The sequence below is a fragment of the Lissotriton vulgaris genome, chromosome 1_1 (genome assembly GCF_964263255.1).
Source record: "Lissotriton vulgaris chromosome 1_1, aLisVul1.2, whole genome shotgun sequence".
Taxonomy (NCBI): domain Eukaryota; kingdom Metazoa; phylum Chordata; class Amphibia; order Caudata; family Salamandridae; genus Lissotriton; species Lissotriton vulgaris.
The window spans coordinates 199497542-199514643 of record NC_141685.1 but is presented as its reverse complement, the minus strand read 5'-3'; positions in this window follow the sequence as shown (position 1 = coordinate 199514643).

Here is a 17102-nt window from a genome sequence, read left to right as displayed (position 1 = left end):
TGCAGACAGCTGCAGCCTGTGGGATCACTCTCACTGCAGACAGCTGCTTAGACTGTGGGTCACTCTCACTGCAGACAGCTGCTCAGACTGTGGGGTCACTCTCACTGCAGATAGCAGCAGCCTATGGGTCACTCTCGCTTTAGACAGCTGCAGCCTGTGGGGTCACTCTCACTGCAGACAGCTGCTCAAACTGTGGGGTCACTCTCACTGCGGACAGCTGCTTAGACTGTGGGTTCACTCTCACTGCAGAGAGCTGCTTAAACTGTGGGGTCACTCTCACTGCAGACAGCTGCAGCCTGTGGGGTCACTCTCACTGCAGACAGCTGCTTAGACTGTGGGGTCACTCTCACTGCAGACAGCTGCTCAGATTGTGAGGTCACTCTCACTGCAGCCAGCTGCTCAGACTGTGGGTCTCTCTCACTGCAGACAGCTGCAGCCTGTGGGGTCACTCTCACTGCAGACAGCTGCAGCCTGTGTGTCATTTTCACTCCAGACAGCTGCATCCTGTGGGGTCACTCTCACTGCAGAAAGCTGCTGAGACTGTAGGGTAACTCTCACTGCAGACAGCTGCTCAGACGGTGGGGTCAATCTAACTGCAGATAGCTGCACATACTGTGGGGTCACTCTCACTGGAGACAGCTGCTCAGACTGTGGGGTCACTCTCACTGCAGACAGCTGCAGCGTGTGGGGTCACTCTCACTGCAGACAGCTGCAGCCTGTGGGGTCACTCTCACTGTAGACAGCTGCAGCATGTGGTTATCTCTCTCAGCAGACAGTTGCTTAGACTGTGGGGTCACTCTAACTGCAGACAGCTGCACAGAATGTGGGGTCACTCTCACTGCAGACAGCTGCTCAGACTGTGGGGTCACTCTCACTGCAGACACTGCAGCCTGTGGGGTCACTTTCACTGCAGACACTGCAGCCTGTGGGGTCACTCTCACTACAGACAGCTGACGCCTGTGGGGTCACTCTCACTGCAGACAGCTGCTTAAACTGTGGGGTCACTCTCACTGCAGACAGCTGCAGCCTGTGGGATCACTCTCACTGCAGACAGCTGCTTAGACTGTGGGTCACTCTCACTGCAGACAGCTGCTCAGACTGTGGGGTCACTCTCACTGCAGATAGCAGCAGCCTATGGGTCACTCTCGCTTTAGACAGCTGCAGCCTGTGGGGTCACTCTCACTGCAGACAGCTGCTCAAACTGTGGGGTCACTCTCACTGCGGACAGCTGCTTAGACTGTGGGTTCACTCTCACTGCAGAGAGCTGCTTAAACTGTGGGGTCACTCTCACTGCAGACAGCTGCAGCCTGTGGGGTCACTCTCACTGCAGACAGCTGCTTAGACTGTGGGGTCACTCTCACTGCAGACAGCTGCTCAGATTGTGAGGTCACTCTCACTGCAGCCAGCTGCTCAGACTGTGGGTCTCTCTCATTGCAGACAGCTGCAGCCTATGGGTCTCTCTCACTGCAGACAGCTGCTCAGGCTGTGGGTCACTCTCACAGCAGACAGCTGCTTAGACTGTGGGGTCACTCTCACTGCAGATAGCTGCTCAGACTGTGGGGTCACTCTCACTGCAGACAGCTGCTCAGACTGTGGGTCTCTCTCATTGCAGACAGCTGCAGCCTATGGGTCTCTCTCACTGCAGACAGCTGCTCAGGCTGTGGGCCTCTCTCACTGCAGACAGTTGCAGCCTGTGGGGGTCACTCTCACTGCACACAGCTGCAGCCTGTGGGCCTCTCTCACTGCAGACAGCTGCAGCCTGTGGGGTCACTTTCACTGCAGACACTGCAGCCTGTGGGGTCACTCTTACTGCAGACAGCTGAAGCCTGTGGGGTCACTCTCACTGCAGATAGCTGCTTAGACTGTGGGTCACTCTCACTGCAGACAGCTGCTCAGACTGTGGGGTCACTCTCACTGCAGACAGCAGCAGCCTATGGGTCACTCTCGTTTTAGACAGCTGCAGCCTGTTGGTCTCTCTCACTGCAGACAGCTGCTCAGCCTGTCTGTCACTCTCACTGCAGACAGCTGCTCAGACTGTGGGGTCACTCTCACTGCAGACAGCTGCTCAGACTGTGGGGTCACTCTCACTGCAGACGGCTGCTTAGACTGTGGGATCACACTCACTGCAGCCAGCTTCTTAGACTGTGGGGTCACTCTCACAGCAGAAAGCTACTCAGACTGTGAGGTCACCCCCTCTGCAGACAGCTTCAGCATGTGGGTCTCTCAGACTGCAGACAGCTGCTCAGACTGTGGGGTCACTCTCACTGCAGACAGCTGCTCAGACTGTGGGGTCACTCTCACAGCAGACAGCTGCTCAGACTGTGGGGTCACTCTCACTGCAGACAGCTGCAGCCTGTGGGCCTCTCTCACTGCAGACAGCTGCAGCCTGTGGGGTCACTCTCACTGCAGACAGCTGCAACCTGTGGGTCACTCTCACTACAGGCAGCTGCTCATCCTTTGGGGTCACTCTCACTGTAGACAGCTGCAGCCTGTGTGTCATTTTCACTCCAGACAGCTGCATCCTGTGGGGTCACTCTCACTGCAGAAAGCTGATGAGACTGTAGGGTCACTCTCACTGCAGACAGCTGCTCAGACTGTGGGGTCACTCTCACTGCAGACAGCTGCTCAGACTATGGGGTCACTCTCACTGCAGACAGCTGCAGCCTGTGGGGTCACTCTCACTGCAGACAGCTGCAGCCTGTGTGTCATTTTCACTCCAGACAGCTGCATCCTGTGGGGTCACTCTCACTGCAGAAAGCTGCTGAGACTGTAGGGTAACTCTCACTGCAGACAGCTGCTCAGACTGTGGGGTCAATCTAACAGCAGATAGCTGCATAGACTGTGGGGTCACTCTCACTGGAGACAGATGCTCAGACTGTGGGGTCACTCTCACTGCAGACAGCTGCAGCATGTGGTTATCTCTCTCAGCAGACAGTTGCTTAGACTGTGGGGTCACTAGAACTGCAGACAGCTGCACAGAATGTGGGGTCACTCTCACTGCAGACAGCTGCTCAGACTGTGGGGTCACTCTCACTGCAGACCCTGCGGCCTGTGGGGTCACTTTCACTACAGACACTGCAGCCTGTGGAGTTCACTCTCACTGCAGACAGCTGAAGCCTGTGGGGTCACTCTCACGGCAGATAGCTGCTTAGACTGTGGGTCACTCTCACTGCAGACAGCAGCTCAGTAGTGTGGCTCACTGGTTAGAGGCGGCAGACCCGAGAGCAGATGAAGGCCCGGGACCAGGGTTCGATTCCTGGCGCGGCAGGTTTCTGGACCAGGGTCAGCGGACTCGATAATTCTCTCGCCTCGGTGCCCACTCTGATCAGTGATCACACTCGGCAACTCTGGGCATTAGCTTGCCTCATCTTCACTAACGGCCCCACCAGACCGCCGGGGATGCCTGGTCTCACCCTGGAGATACCCATTAAGGGACCATCTCTCAGGGAAGCCAGGAAGGGTTTCGCAGCGGTCGAAGCGCCTTGGGACCCTCCGGGTAAGTAGTGCGCTATATAAATGCCTATACATTTACATTTTACATTTACTGTGGGGTCACTCTCACTGCAGACAGCTGCTTCGACTGTGGGTCACTCTCACCGCAGACAGCTGCTTAGACTGTATGTCACTCTCACTGCAGACAGCTGCTCAAACTCTGGGGTCACTCTCACTGCAGACAGCTGCTGCCTGTGGAGTAACTCTCACTGCAGACAGCTGCTCAGACTGTGGGGTCACTTTCACTGCAGACGGCTGCTTAGACTGTGGGATCACTCTCACTGCAGACAGCTGCTTCGACTGTGGGGTCACACTCACTGCAGCCAGCTGCTTAGACTGTAGGGTCACTCTCACAGCAGAAAGCTACTCAGACTGTGAGGTCACCCCCTCTGCAGACAGCTTCAGCATGTGGGTCTCTCAGACTGCAGACAGCTGCTCAGACTGTGGGGTCACTCTCACTGCAGACAGCTGCTCAGACTGTGGGGTCACTCTCACAGCAGACAGCTGCTCAGACTGTGGGGTCACTCTCACTGCAGACAGCTGCAATCTGTGGGCCTCTCTCACTGCAGACAGCTGCTCATCCTGTGGGGTCACTCTCACTGCAGACAGCTGCAGCCTGTGTGTCATTTTCACTCCAGACAGCTGCATCCTGTGGGGTTACTCTCACTGCAGAAAGCTGCTGAGACTGTAGGGTCACTCTCACTGCAGACAGCTGCTCAGACTGTGGGGTCACTCTCACTGCAGACAGCTGCTCATACTATGGGGTCACTCTCACTGCAGACAGCTGCAGCCTGTGGGGTCACTCTCACTGCAGACAGCTGCAGCCTGTGTGTCATTTTCACTCCAGACAGCTGCATCCTGTGGGGTCACTCTCACTGCAGAAAGCTGCTGAGACTGTAGGGTAACTCTCACTGCAGACAGCTGCTCAGACGGTGGGGTCAATCTAACTGCAGATAGCTGCACATACTGTGGGGTCACTCTCACTGGAGACAGCTGCTCAGACTGTGGGGTCACTCTCACTGCAGACAGCTGCAGCGTGTGGGGTCACTCTCACTGCAGACAGCTGCAGCCTGTGGGGTCACTCTCACTGTAGACAGCTGCAGCATGTGGTTATCTCTCTCAGCAGACAGTTGCTTAGACTGTGGGGTCACTCTAACTGCAGACAGCTGCACAGAATGTGGGGTCACTCTCACTGCAGACAGCTGCTCAGACTGTGGGGTCACTCTCACTGCAGACACTGCAGCCTGTGGGGTCACTTTCACTGCAGACACTGCAGCCTGTGGGGTCACTCTCACTACAGACAGCTGACGCCTGTGGGGTCACTCTCACTGCAGACAGCTGCTTAAACTGTGGGGTCACTCTCACTGCAGACAGCTGCAGCCTGTGGGATCACTCTCCCTGCAGACAGCTGCTTAGACTGTGGGTCACTCTCACTGCAGACAGCTGCTCAGACTGTGGGGTCACTCTCACTGCAGATAGCAGCAGCCTATGGGTCACTCTCGCTTTAGACAGCTGCAGCCTGTGGGGTCACTCTCACTGCAGACAGCTGCTCAAACTGTGGGGTCACTCTCACTGCGGACAGCTGCTTAGACTGTGGGTTCACTCTCACTGCAGAGAGCTGCTTAAACTGTGGGGTCACTCTCACTGCAGACAGCTGCAGCCTGTGGGGTCACTCTCACTGCAGACAGCTGCTTAGACTGTGGGGTCACTCTCACTGCAGACAGCTGCTCAGATTGTGAGGTCACTCTCACTGCAGCCAGCTGCTCAGACTGTGGGTCTCTCTCATTGCAGACAGCTGCAGCCTATGGGTCTCTCTCACTGCAGACAGCTGCTCAGGCTGTGGGTCACTCTCACAGCAGACAGCTGCTTAGACTGTGGGGTCACTCTCACTGCAGATAGCTGCTCAGACTGTGGGGTCACTCTCACTGCAGACAGCTGCTCAGACTGTGGGTCTCTCTCATTGCAGACAGCTGCAGCCTATGGGTCTCTCTCACTGCAGACAGCTGCTCAGGCTGTGGGCCTCTCTCACTGCAGACAGCTGCAGCCTGTGGGGGTCACTCTCACTGCACACAGCTGCAGCCTGTGGGCCTCTCTCACTGCAGACAGCTGCAGCCTGTGGGGTCACTTTCACTGCAGACACTGCAGCCTGTGGGGTCACTCTTACTGCAGACAGCTGAAGCCTGTGGGGTCACTCTCACTGCAGATAGCTGCTTAGACTGTGGGTCACTCTCACTGCAGACAGCTGCTCAGACTGTGGGGTCACTCTCACTGCAGACAGCAGCAGCCTATGGGTCACTCTCGTTTTAGACAGCTGCAGCCTGTTGGTCTCTCTCACTGCAGACAGCTGCTCAGCCTGTCTGTCACTCTCACTGCAGACAGCTGCTCAGACTGTGGGGTCACTCTCACTGCAGACAGCTGCTCAGACTGTGGGGTCACTCTCACTGCAGACGGCTGCTTAGACTGTGGGATCACACTCACTGCAGCCAGCTTCTTAGACTGTGGGGTCACTCTCACAGCAGAAAGCTACTCAGACTGTGAGGTCACCCCCTCTGCAGACAGCTTCAGCATGTGGGTCTCTCAGACTGCAGACAGCTGCTCAGACTGTGGGGTCACTCTCACTGCAGACAGCTGCTCAGACTGTGGGGTCACTGTCACAGCAGACAGCTGCTCAGACTGTGGGGTCACTCTCACTGCAGACAGCTGCAGCCTGTGGGCCTCTCTCACTGCAGACAGCTGCAGCCTGTGGGGTCACTCTCACTGCAGACAGCTGCAACCTGTGGGTCACTCTCACTACAGGCAGCTGCTCATCCTTTGGGGTCACTCTCACTGTAGACAGCTGCAGCCTGTGTGTCATTTTCACTCCAGACAGCTGCATCCTGTGGGGTCACTCTCACTGCAGAAAGCTGATGAGACTGTAGGGTCACTCTCACTGCAGACAGCTGCTCAGACTGTGGGGTCACTCTCACTGCAGACAGCTGCTCAGACTATGGGGTCACTCTCACTGCAGACAGCTGCAGCCTGTGGGGTCACTCTCACTGCAGACAGCTGCAGCCTGTGTGTCATTTTCACTCCAGACAGCTGCATCCTGTGGGGTCACTCTCACTGCAGAAAGCTGCTGAGACTGTAGGGTAACTCTCACTGCAGACAGCTGCTCAGACTGTGGGGTCAATCTAACTGCAGATAGCTGCATAGACTGTGGGGTCACTCTCACTGGAGACAGATGCTCAGACTGTGGGGTCACTCTCACTGCAGACAGCTGCAGCATGTGGTTATCTCTCTCAGCAGACAGTTGCTTAGACTGTGGGGTCACTAGAACTGCAGACAGCTGCACAGAATGTGGGGTCACTCTCACTGCAGACAGCTGCTCAGACTGTGGGGTCACTCTCACTGCAGACCCTGCGGCCTGTGGGGTCACTTTCACTACAGACACTGCAGCCTGTGGAGTTCACTCTCACTGCAGACAGCTGAAGCCTGTGGGGTCACTCTCACGGCAGATAGCTGCTTAGACTGTGGGTCACTCTCACTGCAGACAGCAGCTCAGTAGTGTGGCTCACTGGTTAGAGGCGGCAGACCCGAGAGCAGATGAAGGCCCGGGACCAGGGTTCGATTCCTGGCGCGGCAGGTTTCTGGACCAGGGTCAGCGGACTCGATAATTCTCTCGCCTCGGTGCCCACTCTGATCAGTGATCACACTCGGCAACTCTGGGCATTAGCTTGCCTCATCTTCACTAACGGCCCCACCAGACCGCCGGGGATGCCTGGTCTCACCCTGGAGATACCCATTAAGGGACCATCTCTCAGGGAAGCCAGGAAGGGTTTCGCAGCGGTCGAAGCGCCTTGGGACCCTCCGGGTAAGTAGTGCGCTATATAAATGCCTATACATTTACATTTTACATTTACTGTGGGGTCACTCTCACTGCAGACAGCTGCTTCGACTGTGGGTCACTCTCACCGCAGACAGCTGCTTAGACTGTATGTCACTCTCACTGCAGACAGCTGCTCAAACTCTGGGGTCACTCTCACTGCAGACAGCTGCTGCCTGTGGAGTAACTCTCACTGCAGACAGCTGCTCAGACTGCGGGGTCACTCTCACTGCAGACAGCTGCATAGCCTGTGGGGTCACTCTCACTGCAGGCAGCTGCTGAGACTGTGGGGTCACTCTCACTGCAGACAGCTGCATCCTGTGGGCCTCTCTCACTGCAGACAGCTGCAGCCTGTGGGTCTCTCTCACTGCAGACAGCTGCTCAGACTGTGGGGTCACTCTCACTGCAGACAGCTTCTCAGACTGTGGGGTCACTCTCACTGCAGACAGCTGCTTCGACTGTGGGGTCACTCTCACCGTAGACAGCTGCTTAGACTGTGTGTCACTCTCACTACAGACAGCTGCTCATCCTGTGGGGTCACTCTCACTGCAGACAGCTGCAGCCTGTGTGTCATTTTCACTCCAGACAGCTGCATCCTGTGGGGTCACTCTCACTGCAGACGGCTGTTTAGACTGTGAGATCACTCTCACTGCAGACAGCTGCTTCGACTGTGGGGTCCCTCTCACTGCAGACAGCTGCAGCCTGTGGGTCTCTCTCACTGCAGACAGCTGCTCACCCTGTGGGTCACTCTCACTGCAGACAGCTGCTCATCTTGTGGGGTCACTCTCACTGCAGACAGCTACTCAGACTGTGGTGTCACTCTCACTGCATACAGCTGCAGCCTGTGGGTCACTCTCACTGCAGACATCTGCATCCTGTGGGTCTCTCTCACTGCAGATAGCTGCAGCCTGTGGGTGACTCACTGCAAAAAGCTGCAGGCTGTGGGATCACTCTCACTGCAGACAGTTGCACAGACTATGGGGTCACTCTCACTGCAGACAGTTGCTTCGACTGTGGGGTCACACTCACTGCAGCCAGCTGCTTAGACTGTGGGGTCCCTCTCACTGCAGACAGCTGCAGCCTGTGGGTCTCTCTCACTGCAGACAGCTGCTCACCCTGTGCGTCACTCTCACTGCAGACAGCTGCTCATCCTGTGGGGTCACTCTCACTGCAGATAGCTGCAGCCTGTGGGTGACTCTCACTGCAAACAGCTGCAGGCTGTGGGAACTCTCTCACTGCAGACAGCTGCACAGACTATGGGGTCACTCTCACTGCAGACAGTTGCTTCAAATGTGCGGTCACACTCACTGCAGCCAGCTGCTTAGACTGTGGGGTCACTCTCACAGCAGAAAGCTACTCAGACTGTGAGGTCACCCCCTCTGCAGACAGCTTCAGCATGTGGGTCTCTCAGACTGCAGACAGCTGCTCAGACTGTGGGGTCACTCTCACTGCAGACAGCTGCTCAGACTGTGGGGTCACTCTCACAGCTGACAGCTGCTCAGACTGTGGGGTCACTCTCACTGCAGACAGCTGCAGCCTGTGGGCCTCTCTCACTGCAGACAGCTGCAACCTGTGGGTCACTCTCACTACAGACAGCTGCTCATCCTGTGGGGTCACTCTCACTGCAGACAGCTGCAGCCTGTGTGTCATTTTCACTCCAGACAGCTGCATCCTGTGGGGTCACTCTCACTGCTCAAAGCTGCTGAGACTGTAGGGTCACTCTCACTGCAGACAGCTGCTCAGACTGTGGGGTCACTCTCACTGCAGACAGCTGCTCAGACTATGGGGTCACTCTCACTGCAGACAGCTGCAGCCTGTGGGGTCACTCTAACTGCAGACAGCTGCAGCCTGTGTGTCATTTTCACTCCAGACAGCTGCATCCTGTGGGGTCACTCTCACTGCAGAAAGCTGCTGAGACTGTAGGGTAACTCTCACTGCAGACAGCTGCTCAGACTGTGGGGTCAATCTAACTGCAGATAGCTGCACAGACTGTGGGGTCACTCTCACTGGAGACAGATGCTCAGACTGTGGGGTCACTCTCACTGCAGACAGCTGCAGCCTGTGGGGTCACTCTCACTGCAGACAGCTGCAGCGTGTGGGGTCACTCTCACTGCAGACAGCTGCAGCCTGTGGGGTCACTCTCACTGTAGACAGCTGCTCAGACTGTGGGGTCAATCTAACTGCAGATAGCTGCACAGACTGTGGGGTCACTCTCACTGGAGACAGATGCTCAGACTGTGGGGTCACTCTCACTGCAGACAGCTGCAGCCTGTGGGGTCACTCTCACTGCAGACAGCTGCAGCGTGTGGGGTCACTCTCACTGCAGACAGCTGCAGCCTGTGGGGTCACTCTCACTGTAGACAGCTGCAGCATGTGGTTATCTCTCTCAGCAGACAGTTGCTTAGACTGTGGGTCACTCTCACTGCAGACAGCTGCTCAGACTGTGGGGTCACTCTCACTGCAGACAGCTACTCCGACTGTGGGGTCACTCTCACTGCAGACAGCTACTCAGACTGTGAGGTCACTCTCACTGCAGACAGCTGCAGCCTGTGGGTCACTCTCACTGCAGACAGCTGCATCCTGTGGGTCTCTCTCACTGCAGATAGCTGCAGCCTGTGGGTGACTCTCACTGCAAAAAGCTGCAGGCTGTGGGATCACTCTCACTGCAGACAGTTGCACAGACTATGGGGTCACTCTCACTGCAGACAGTTGCTTCGACTGTGGGGTCACACTCACTGCAGCCAGCTGCTTAGACTGTGGGGTCCCTCTCACTGCAGACAGCTGCAGCCTGTGGGTCTCTCTCACTGCAGACAGCTGATCACCCTGTGGGTCACTCTCACTGCAGACAGCTGCTCATCCTGTGGGGTCACTTTCACTGCAGATAGCTGCAGCCTGTGGGTGACTCTCACTGCAAACAGCTGCAGGCTGTGGGATCTCTCTCACTGCAGACAGCTGCACAGACTATGGGGTCACTCTCACTGCAGACAGTTGCTTCGACTGTGCGGTTACACTCACTGCAGCCAGCTGCTTAGACTGTGGGGTCACTCCCTCTGCAGACAGCTGCAGCCTGTGGGGTCACCCCCTCTGCAGACAGCTGCAGCCTGTGGGTCTCTCAGTCTGCAGACAGCTGCTCAGACTGTGGGGTCACTCTCACAGCAGAAAGCTACTCAGACTGTGAGGTCACCCCCTCTGCAGACAGCTTCAGCATGTGGGTCTCTCAGACTGCAGACAGCTGCTCAGACTGTGTGGTCACTCTCACTGCAGACAGCTGCAGCCTGTGGGGTCACTCTCACTGCAGACAGCTGCTTCGACTGTGGGTCACTCTCACCGCAGACAGCTGCTTAGACTGTATGTCACTCTCACTGCAGACAGCTGCTCAGACTCTGGGGTCACTCTCACTGCAGACAGCTGCTGCCTGTGGAGTCACTCTCGCTGCAGACAGCTGCTCAGACTACGGGGTCACTCTCACTGCAGACAGCTGCATTGCCTGTGGGGTCACTCTCACTGCAGGTAGCTGCTGAGACTGTGGGGTCACTCTCACTGCAGACAGCTGCATCCTGTGGGCCTCTCTCACTGCAGACAGCTGCTCAGACTGTGGGGTCACTCTCACTGCAGACAGCTGCTCAGACTGTGGGGTCACTCTCACTGCAGACAGCTGCTTCGACTGTGGGGTCACTCTCACCGTAGACAGCTGCTTAGACTGTGTGTCACTCTCACTGCAGACAGCTGTTCAGACTGTAGGGTCACTCTCACTGCAGATAGCTGCAGCCTGTGGGTGACTCTCACTGCAAAAAGCTGCAGGCTGTGGGATCACTCTCACTGCAGACAGCTGCACAGACTAGGGGGTCACTCTCACTGCAGGCAGTTGCTTCGACTGTGGGGTCACACTCACTGCAGACAGCTGCTTAGACTGTGGGGTCACTCTCACAGCAGACAGCTGCTCAGACTGTGGGGTCACCCCCTCTGCAGACAGCTGCAGCCTGTGGGTCTCTCTCACTGCAGACAGCTTCAGCATGTGGGTCTCTCTTACTGCAGACAGCTGCTTAGACTGTAGGGTCACTCTCACTGCAGACAGCTGCTCAGACTGTGGGGTCACTCTCCCTGCAGACAGCTGCTCAGACTGTGGGGTCACTCTCACTGCAGACAGCTGCAGCCTGTGGGCCTCTCTCACTGCAGACAGCTGCAGCTGCCGGGTCACTCTCACTGCAGACAGCTGCAACCTGTGGGTCACTCTCACTGCAGACAGCTGCTCATCCTGTGGGGTCACTCTCACTGCAGAAAGCTGCTGAGACTGTAGGGTCACTCTCACTGCAGACAGCTGCAGCCTGTGGGGTCACTCTCACTGCAGAAAGCTGCTGAGACAGTAGGGTCACTCTCACTGCAGACAGCTGCTCAGACTGTGGGGTCACTCTCACTGCAGACAGCGGCAGCCTGTGGGCCTCTCTCACTGCAGACAGCTTCAGCATGTGGGTCTCTCTTACTGCAGACAGCTGCTTAGACTGTAGGGTCACTCTCACTGCAGACAGCTGCTCATACTGTGGGGTCACTCTCACTGCAGACGGCTGCTCAGACTGTGGGGTCACTCTCACTGCAGACAGCTGCAGCCTGTGGGCCTCTCTCACTGCAGACAGCTGCAGCTGCGGGGTCACTCTCACTGCAGACAGCTGCAACCTGTGGGTCACTCTCACTGCAGACAGCTGCTCATCCTGTGGGGTCACTCTCACTGCAGACAGCTGCAGCCTGTGTGTCATTTTCACTCCAGACAGCTGCATCCTGTGGGGTCACTCTCACTTCAGACAGCTGCTCAGACTGTGGGGTCACTCTCACTGCAGACAGCTGCTCAGACTATGGGGTCACTCTCACTGCAGACAGCTGCAGCCTGTGGGGTCACTCTCACTACAGAAAGCTGCTGAGACTGTAGGGTCACTCTCACTGCAGACAGCTGCAGCCTGTGGGGTCACTCTCACTGCAGACAGCTGCAGCCTGTGTGTCATTTTCACTCAAGACAGTTGCATCCTGTGGGGTCACTCTCACTGCAGAAAGCTGCTGAGACTGTAGGGTAACTCTCACTGCAGACAGCTGCTCAGACTGTGGGGTCAATCTAACTGCAGATAGCTGCACAGACTGTGGGGTCACTCTCACTGGAGACAGATGCTCAGACTGTGGGGTCACTCTCACTGCAGACAGCTGCAGCCTGTGGGGTCACTCTCACTGCAGACAGCTGCAGCGTGTGGGGTCACTCTCACTGCAGACAGCTGCAGCCTGTGGGGTCACTCTCACTGTAGACAGCTGCAGCATGTGGTTATCTCTCTCAGCAGACAGTTGCTTAGACTGTGGGGTCACTCGAACTGCAGACAGCTGCACAGAATGTGGGGTCACTCTCACTGCAGACAGCTGCTCAGACTGTGGGGTCACTCTCACTGCAGACACTGTGGCCTGTGGGGTCACTTTCACTGCAGACACTGCAGCCTGTGGGGTCACTCTCACTGCAGACAGCTGAAGCCTGTGGGGTCACTCTCACTGCAGATAGCTGCTTAGACTGTGGGTCACTCTCACTGCAGACAGCAGCTCAGACTGTGGGGTCACTCTCACTGCAGACAGCTGCTTCGACTGTGGGTCACTCTCACCGCAAACAGCTGCTTAGACTGTATGTCACTCTCACTGCAGACAGCTGCTCAGACCTTGGGGTCACTCTCACTGCAGACAGCTGCTGCCTGTGGAGTCACTCTCGCTGCAGACAGCTACTCAGACTGCGGGGTCACTCTCACTGCAGACAGATGCATAGCCTGTGGGGTCACTCTCACTGCAGGCAGCTGCTGAGACTGTGGGGTCACTCTCACTGCAGACAGCTGCATCCTGTGGGCCTCTCTCACTGCAGACAGCTGCTCAGACTGTGGGGTCACTCTCACTGCAGACAGCTGCTCAGACTGTGGGGTCACTCTCACTGCAGACAGCTGCTTCGACTGTGGGGTCACTCTCACCGTAGACAGCTGCTTAGACTGTGTGTCACTCTCACTGCAGACAGCTGTTCAGACTGTAGGGTCACTCTCACTGCAGATAGCTGCAGCCTGTGGGTGACTCTCACTGCAAAAAGCTGCCGGCTGTGGGATCACTCTCACTGCAGACAGCTGCACAGACTATGGGGTCACTCTCACTGCAGGCAGTTGCTTCGACTGTGAGGTCACACTCACTGCAGACAGCTGCTTAGACTTATGGGGTCACTCTCACAGCAGACAGCTGCTCGGACTGTGGGGTCACCCCCTCTGCAGACAGCTGCAGCCTGTGGGTCTCTCTCACTGCAGACAGCTTCAGCATGTGGGTCTCTCTTACTGCAGACAGCTGCTTAGACTGTAGGGTCACTCTCACTGCAGACAGCTGCTCAGACTGTGGGGTCACTCTCACTGCAGACAGCTGCTCAGACTGTGGGGTCACTCTCACTGCAGACATCTGCAGCCTGTGGGCCTCTCTCACTGCAGACAGCTGCAGCTGCGGAATCACTCTCACTGAAGACAGTTGCAACCTGTGGGTCACTCTCACTGCAGACAGCTGCTCATCCTGTGGGGTCACTCTCACTGCAGACAGCTGCAGCATGTGTGTCATTTTCACTCCAGACAGCTGCATCCTGTGGGGTCACTCTCACTGCAGAAAGCTGCTGAGACTGTAGGGTCACTCTCACTGCAGACAGCTGCTCCGACTGTGGGGTCACTCTCACAGCAGACAGCTGCTCAGACTATGGGGTCACTCTCACTGCAGACAGCTGCAACCTGTGGGTCACTCTCACTGCAGACAGCTGCTCATCCTGTGGGGTCACTCTCACTGCAGACAGCTGCAGCATGTGTGTCATTTTCACTCCAGACAGCTGCATCCTGTGGGGTCACTCTCACTGCAGAAAGCTGCTGAGACTGTAGGGTCACTCTCACTGCAGACAGCTGCTCAGGCTGTGGGTCACTCTCACAGCAGACAGCTGCTTAGACTGTGGGGTCACTCTCACTGCAGATAGCTTCTCAGACTGTGGGGTCACTCTCACTGCAGACAGCTGCTCAGACTGTGGGTCTCTCTCATTGCAGACAGCTGCAGCCTATGGGTCTCTCTCACTGCAGACAGCTGCTCAGGCTGTGGGCCTCTCTCAATTTCAATTTGTAAAGCTTTATTCGACATTTGTCATAAAAGCATCCTTCCTATCCCTAATACAATAAATACTAAATTTAAAAATAATTTTAAAACACATATTAAACATTTTGACAGCCGAATATTACAAGATAAATACTATACGGTTAAAATTCAAATAGTTTCTAAAAAAAACAATTCATACAATGCAATAGGATAATTTGTAAACAACACTAGTTCATAATATATTGACATTTGTCTTTAAAGTGCGTGTGCGTATTGACCATGCCCAGGCAAGAAATTTAGCTACGGCAACTACAAAAAGTGTGGAGCAGTCCGTTTCAAGTATTCTCAAGGCTGTTGATTGACTACGTGTGCCAATATTTTGGCACACTGGCTTCAGCCATTTACGTCTAGGGGTAGCATATTGTGGACAACAAAACAGCAGGTGGGAAATATGTTCAATTTGGTCCTTACAAAAATAACAATGATCATCCCACATAGGGGACCAATGTTTTTTAAAAGCATTTACTGGCAAGGTCCCAATGCGGAATTGGAAATACAATTTCCTATCGTAAGGGCGTTCTATGATGTCCCAATATATTTCACATGACGGATACATTTTAATGTCCCAGAAGCGGGTTGTCAGTGCTGAATTGGAACCTTTACAGAACATTACTGTGTACACCATTTCCCAGTACAGTTCTTTCAATTTTGCTTTCGATGGGAAGCTAGCCACATCGTAATTTCCCCATAGATGATCCAATTTTAACAATACAAGAAGCCCCTTGAGTTCTTTTAACCATTTGATACAGTGGAATCGGTCAAACTCAATGACATCCTTCAAAGCTTCAGCATAATGGCCCAGCTCTGGGGTCACCATCAAGCGCCTCCAATATAGGAGTGGCCGTAGTCTAGCTATATCCTCAATATTTTTCGTGCCAAGGTCCAATTTCAGAGTGAGCATGGGTGTGCTTTGTGGGACCATGACTAGCCCTCGCAAAAACCTCTTTTCTGCACAACTCAATTCTCTCAGATTTGAAAACCCCCACAGTTCAGACCCATACAGGCAGGCACCTAACACTTTCATATTGTATATCTCTAGTGCAGATTTAACCGGCTTTGTTAATGACTTGCGATGTTTCAGTGCTACTGCACCAGCAAGCTGGTTAAACTTTAATAGAGTATTATCAATATGCGATTGCCACTTCATGTTTCCTTGCATGGTGATGCCTAGATAGGTAAAGGCGTCCACTTTCTCTAGAGGGATGCCTTTATATTTAATTACTCCTTTGAAAGAGGACTGATAGTTTAGGCACATGAATTTAGTTTTAGTAGTATTCAATTCAAGACCTCTACTATCACAGAATTCCCCAAAGGCATCAACCACTTTCTGGAGACCGCTCGGAGTGCGTGAGAGTAAGAGCGTATCATCCGCGAACATTAGAACTGGGACGTGGCGACCTGCTATAATTGGGGCATCACTTGGGGATTTCATTAGGTGGTCAACAATTCCGTTAATATAAATTGAAAATAGTGTTGGAGCTAGCACACAGCCTTGTCTAACTCCTCGTTCTACTGGGAAGGAATCTGTGGTTTCACCTTGCTTGCCCCATCTAATTTTGGCAAAATTATTGTCATGGAGGCGGACAAGGAGGGTAATGAGTTCCTGGCTTAGACCTACATCAGCCAGGGTCTGCCACAATTTTTCTCTGGGGACTAGGTCGAAGGCTGCTTTTAGGTCTACAAAGACAGCGTACAACGATCCCTTTTTGAGTGTGACATTTCTCCAGTAAATTGTTAGGAAATAGAGAACTTGGTCAACACTGCTAGTCAGTGGGCGGAACCCTGCCTGATAAGGGGATAGTATATTTTTGTCGTCAATCCATTGTTGTAGCTTATTCTGAACTAGGCGACCCATCACTTTTTGCGCTGTGTCTATGAGACTTATTGGTCTGTAGTTTTGGGCTAGTGTTTTGTCTCCTTTTTTGAAAATGGGGATTATTTCTGCTCCCTTCCATGAGTGGGGCACTTCCCCACCCATTGCCACAGCATTAGCCAGCATTTTAAAATATGAGCACCACGCATTCCGGTCCGACAAAAATACGTCGGCCGGGATGCCATCCATGCCTGGCGCTTTTCCTCCTGCTATGCCATCCAATGCTTTAGTTACATCATTCTCATGAAATATTTGATTTTTGAAAAAAATAGAAGGCGGAGGTTGGACAGAAGCATGGACCAGATTGCGGGCGTACTGTGGTCTAAAAAACTCAGTCCATTTGTTAATAGGGACATTATTTTGTGGCTGGGCAGCTATTCCTCCCCTCTCCCATTTTACAATAGCCCAAAAGCGCTTGGAGTCCTTGGCAGCACAAGCTTTCTTCAATTCCTGCCACCCTTCTTCATCCCAGCGTTTCTTGGCCTTTTTTTGGGCTTGTCTGTATGCATCTCTTGCTCTCCTAATTTCTATTGCATTGCCAGTTTTTAGTTCTAAACTCAAATTAAGTCGTGCCAATCTGCAACTTTTGTCGTACCAGCCTTGTCTCTGTTGGGTTTTACCCTCTTTACTAGAGTCTACTCTTTTGATAAAAAAACTTTGTAATTCAGAAAAAAGTTTTTCGTGGGCCTCCATCATATAGTC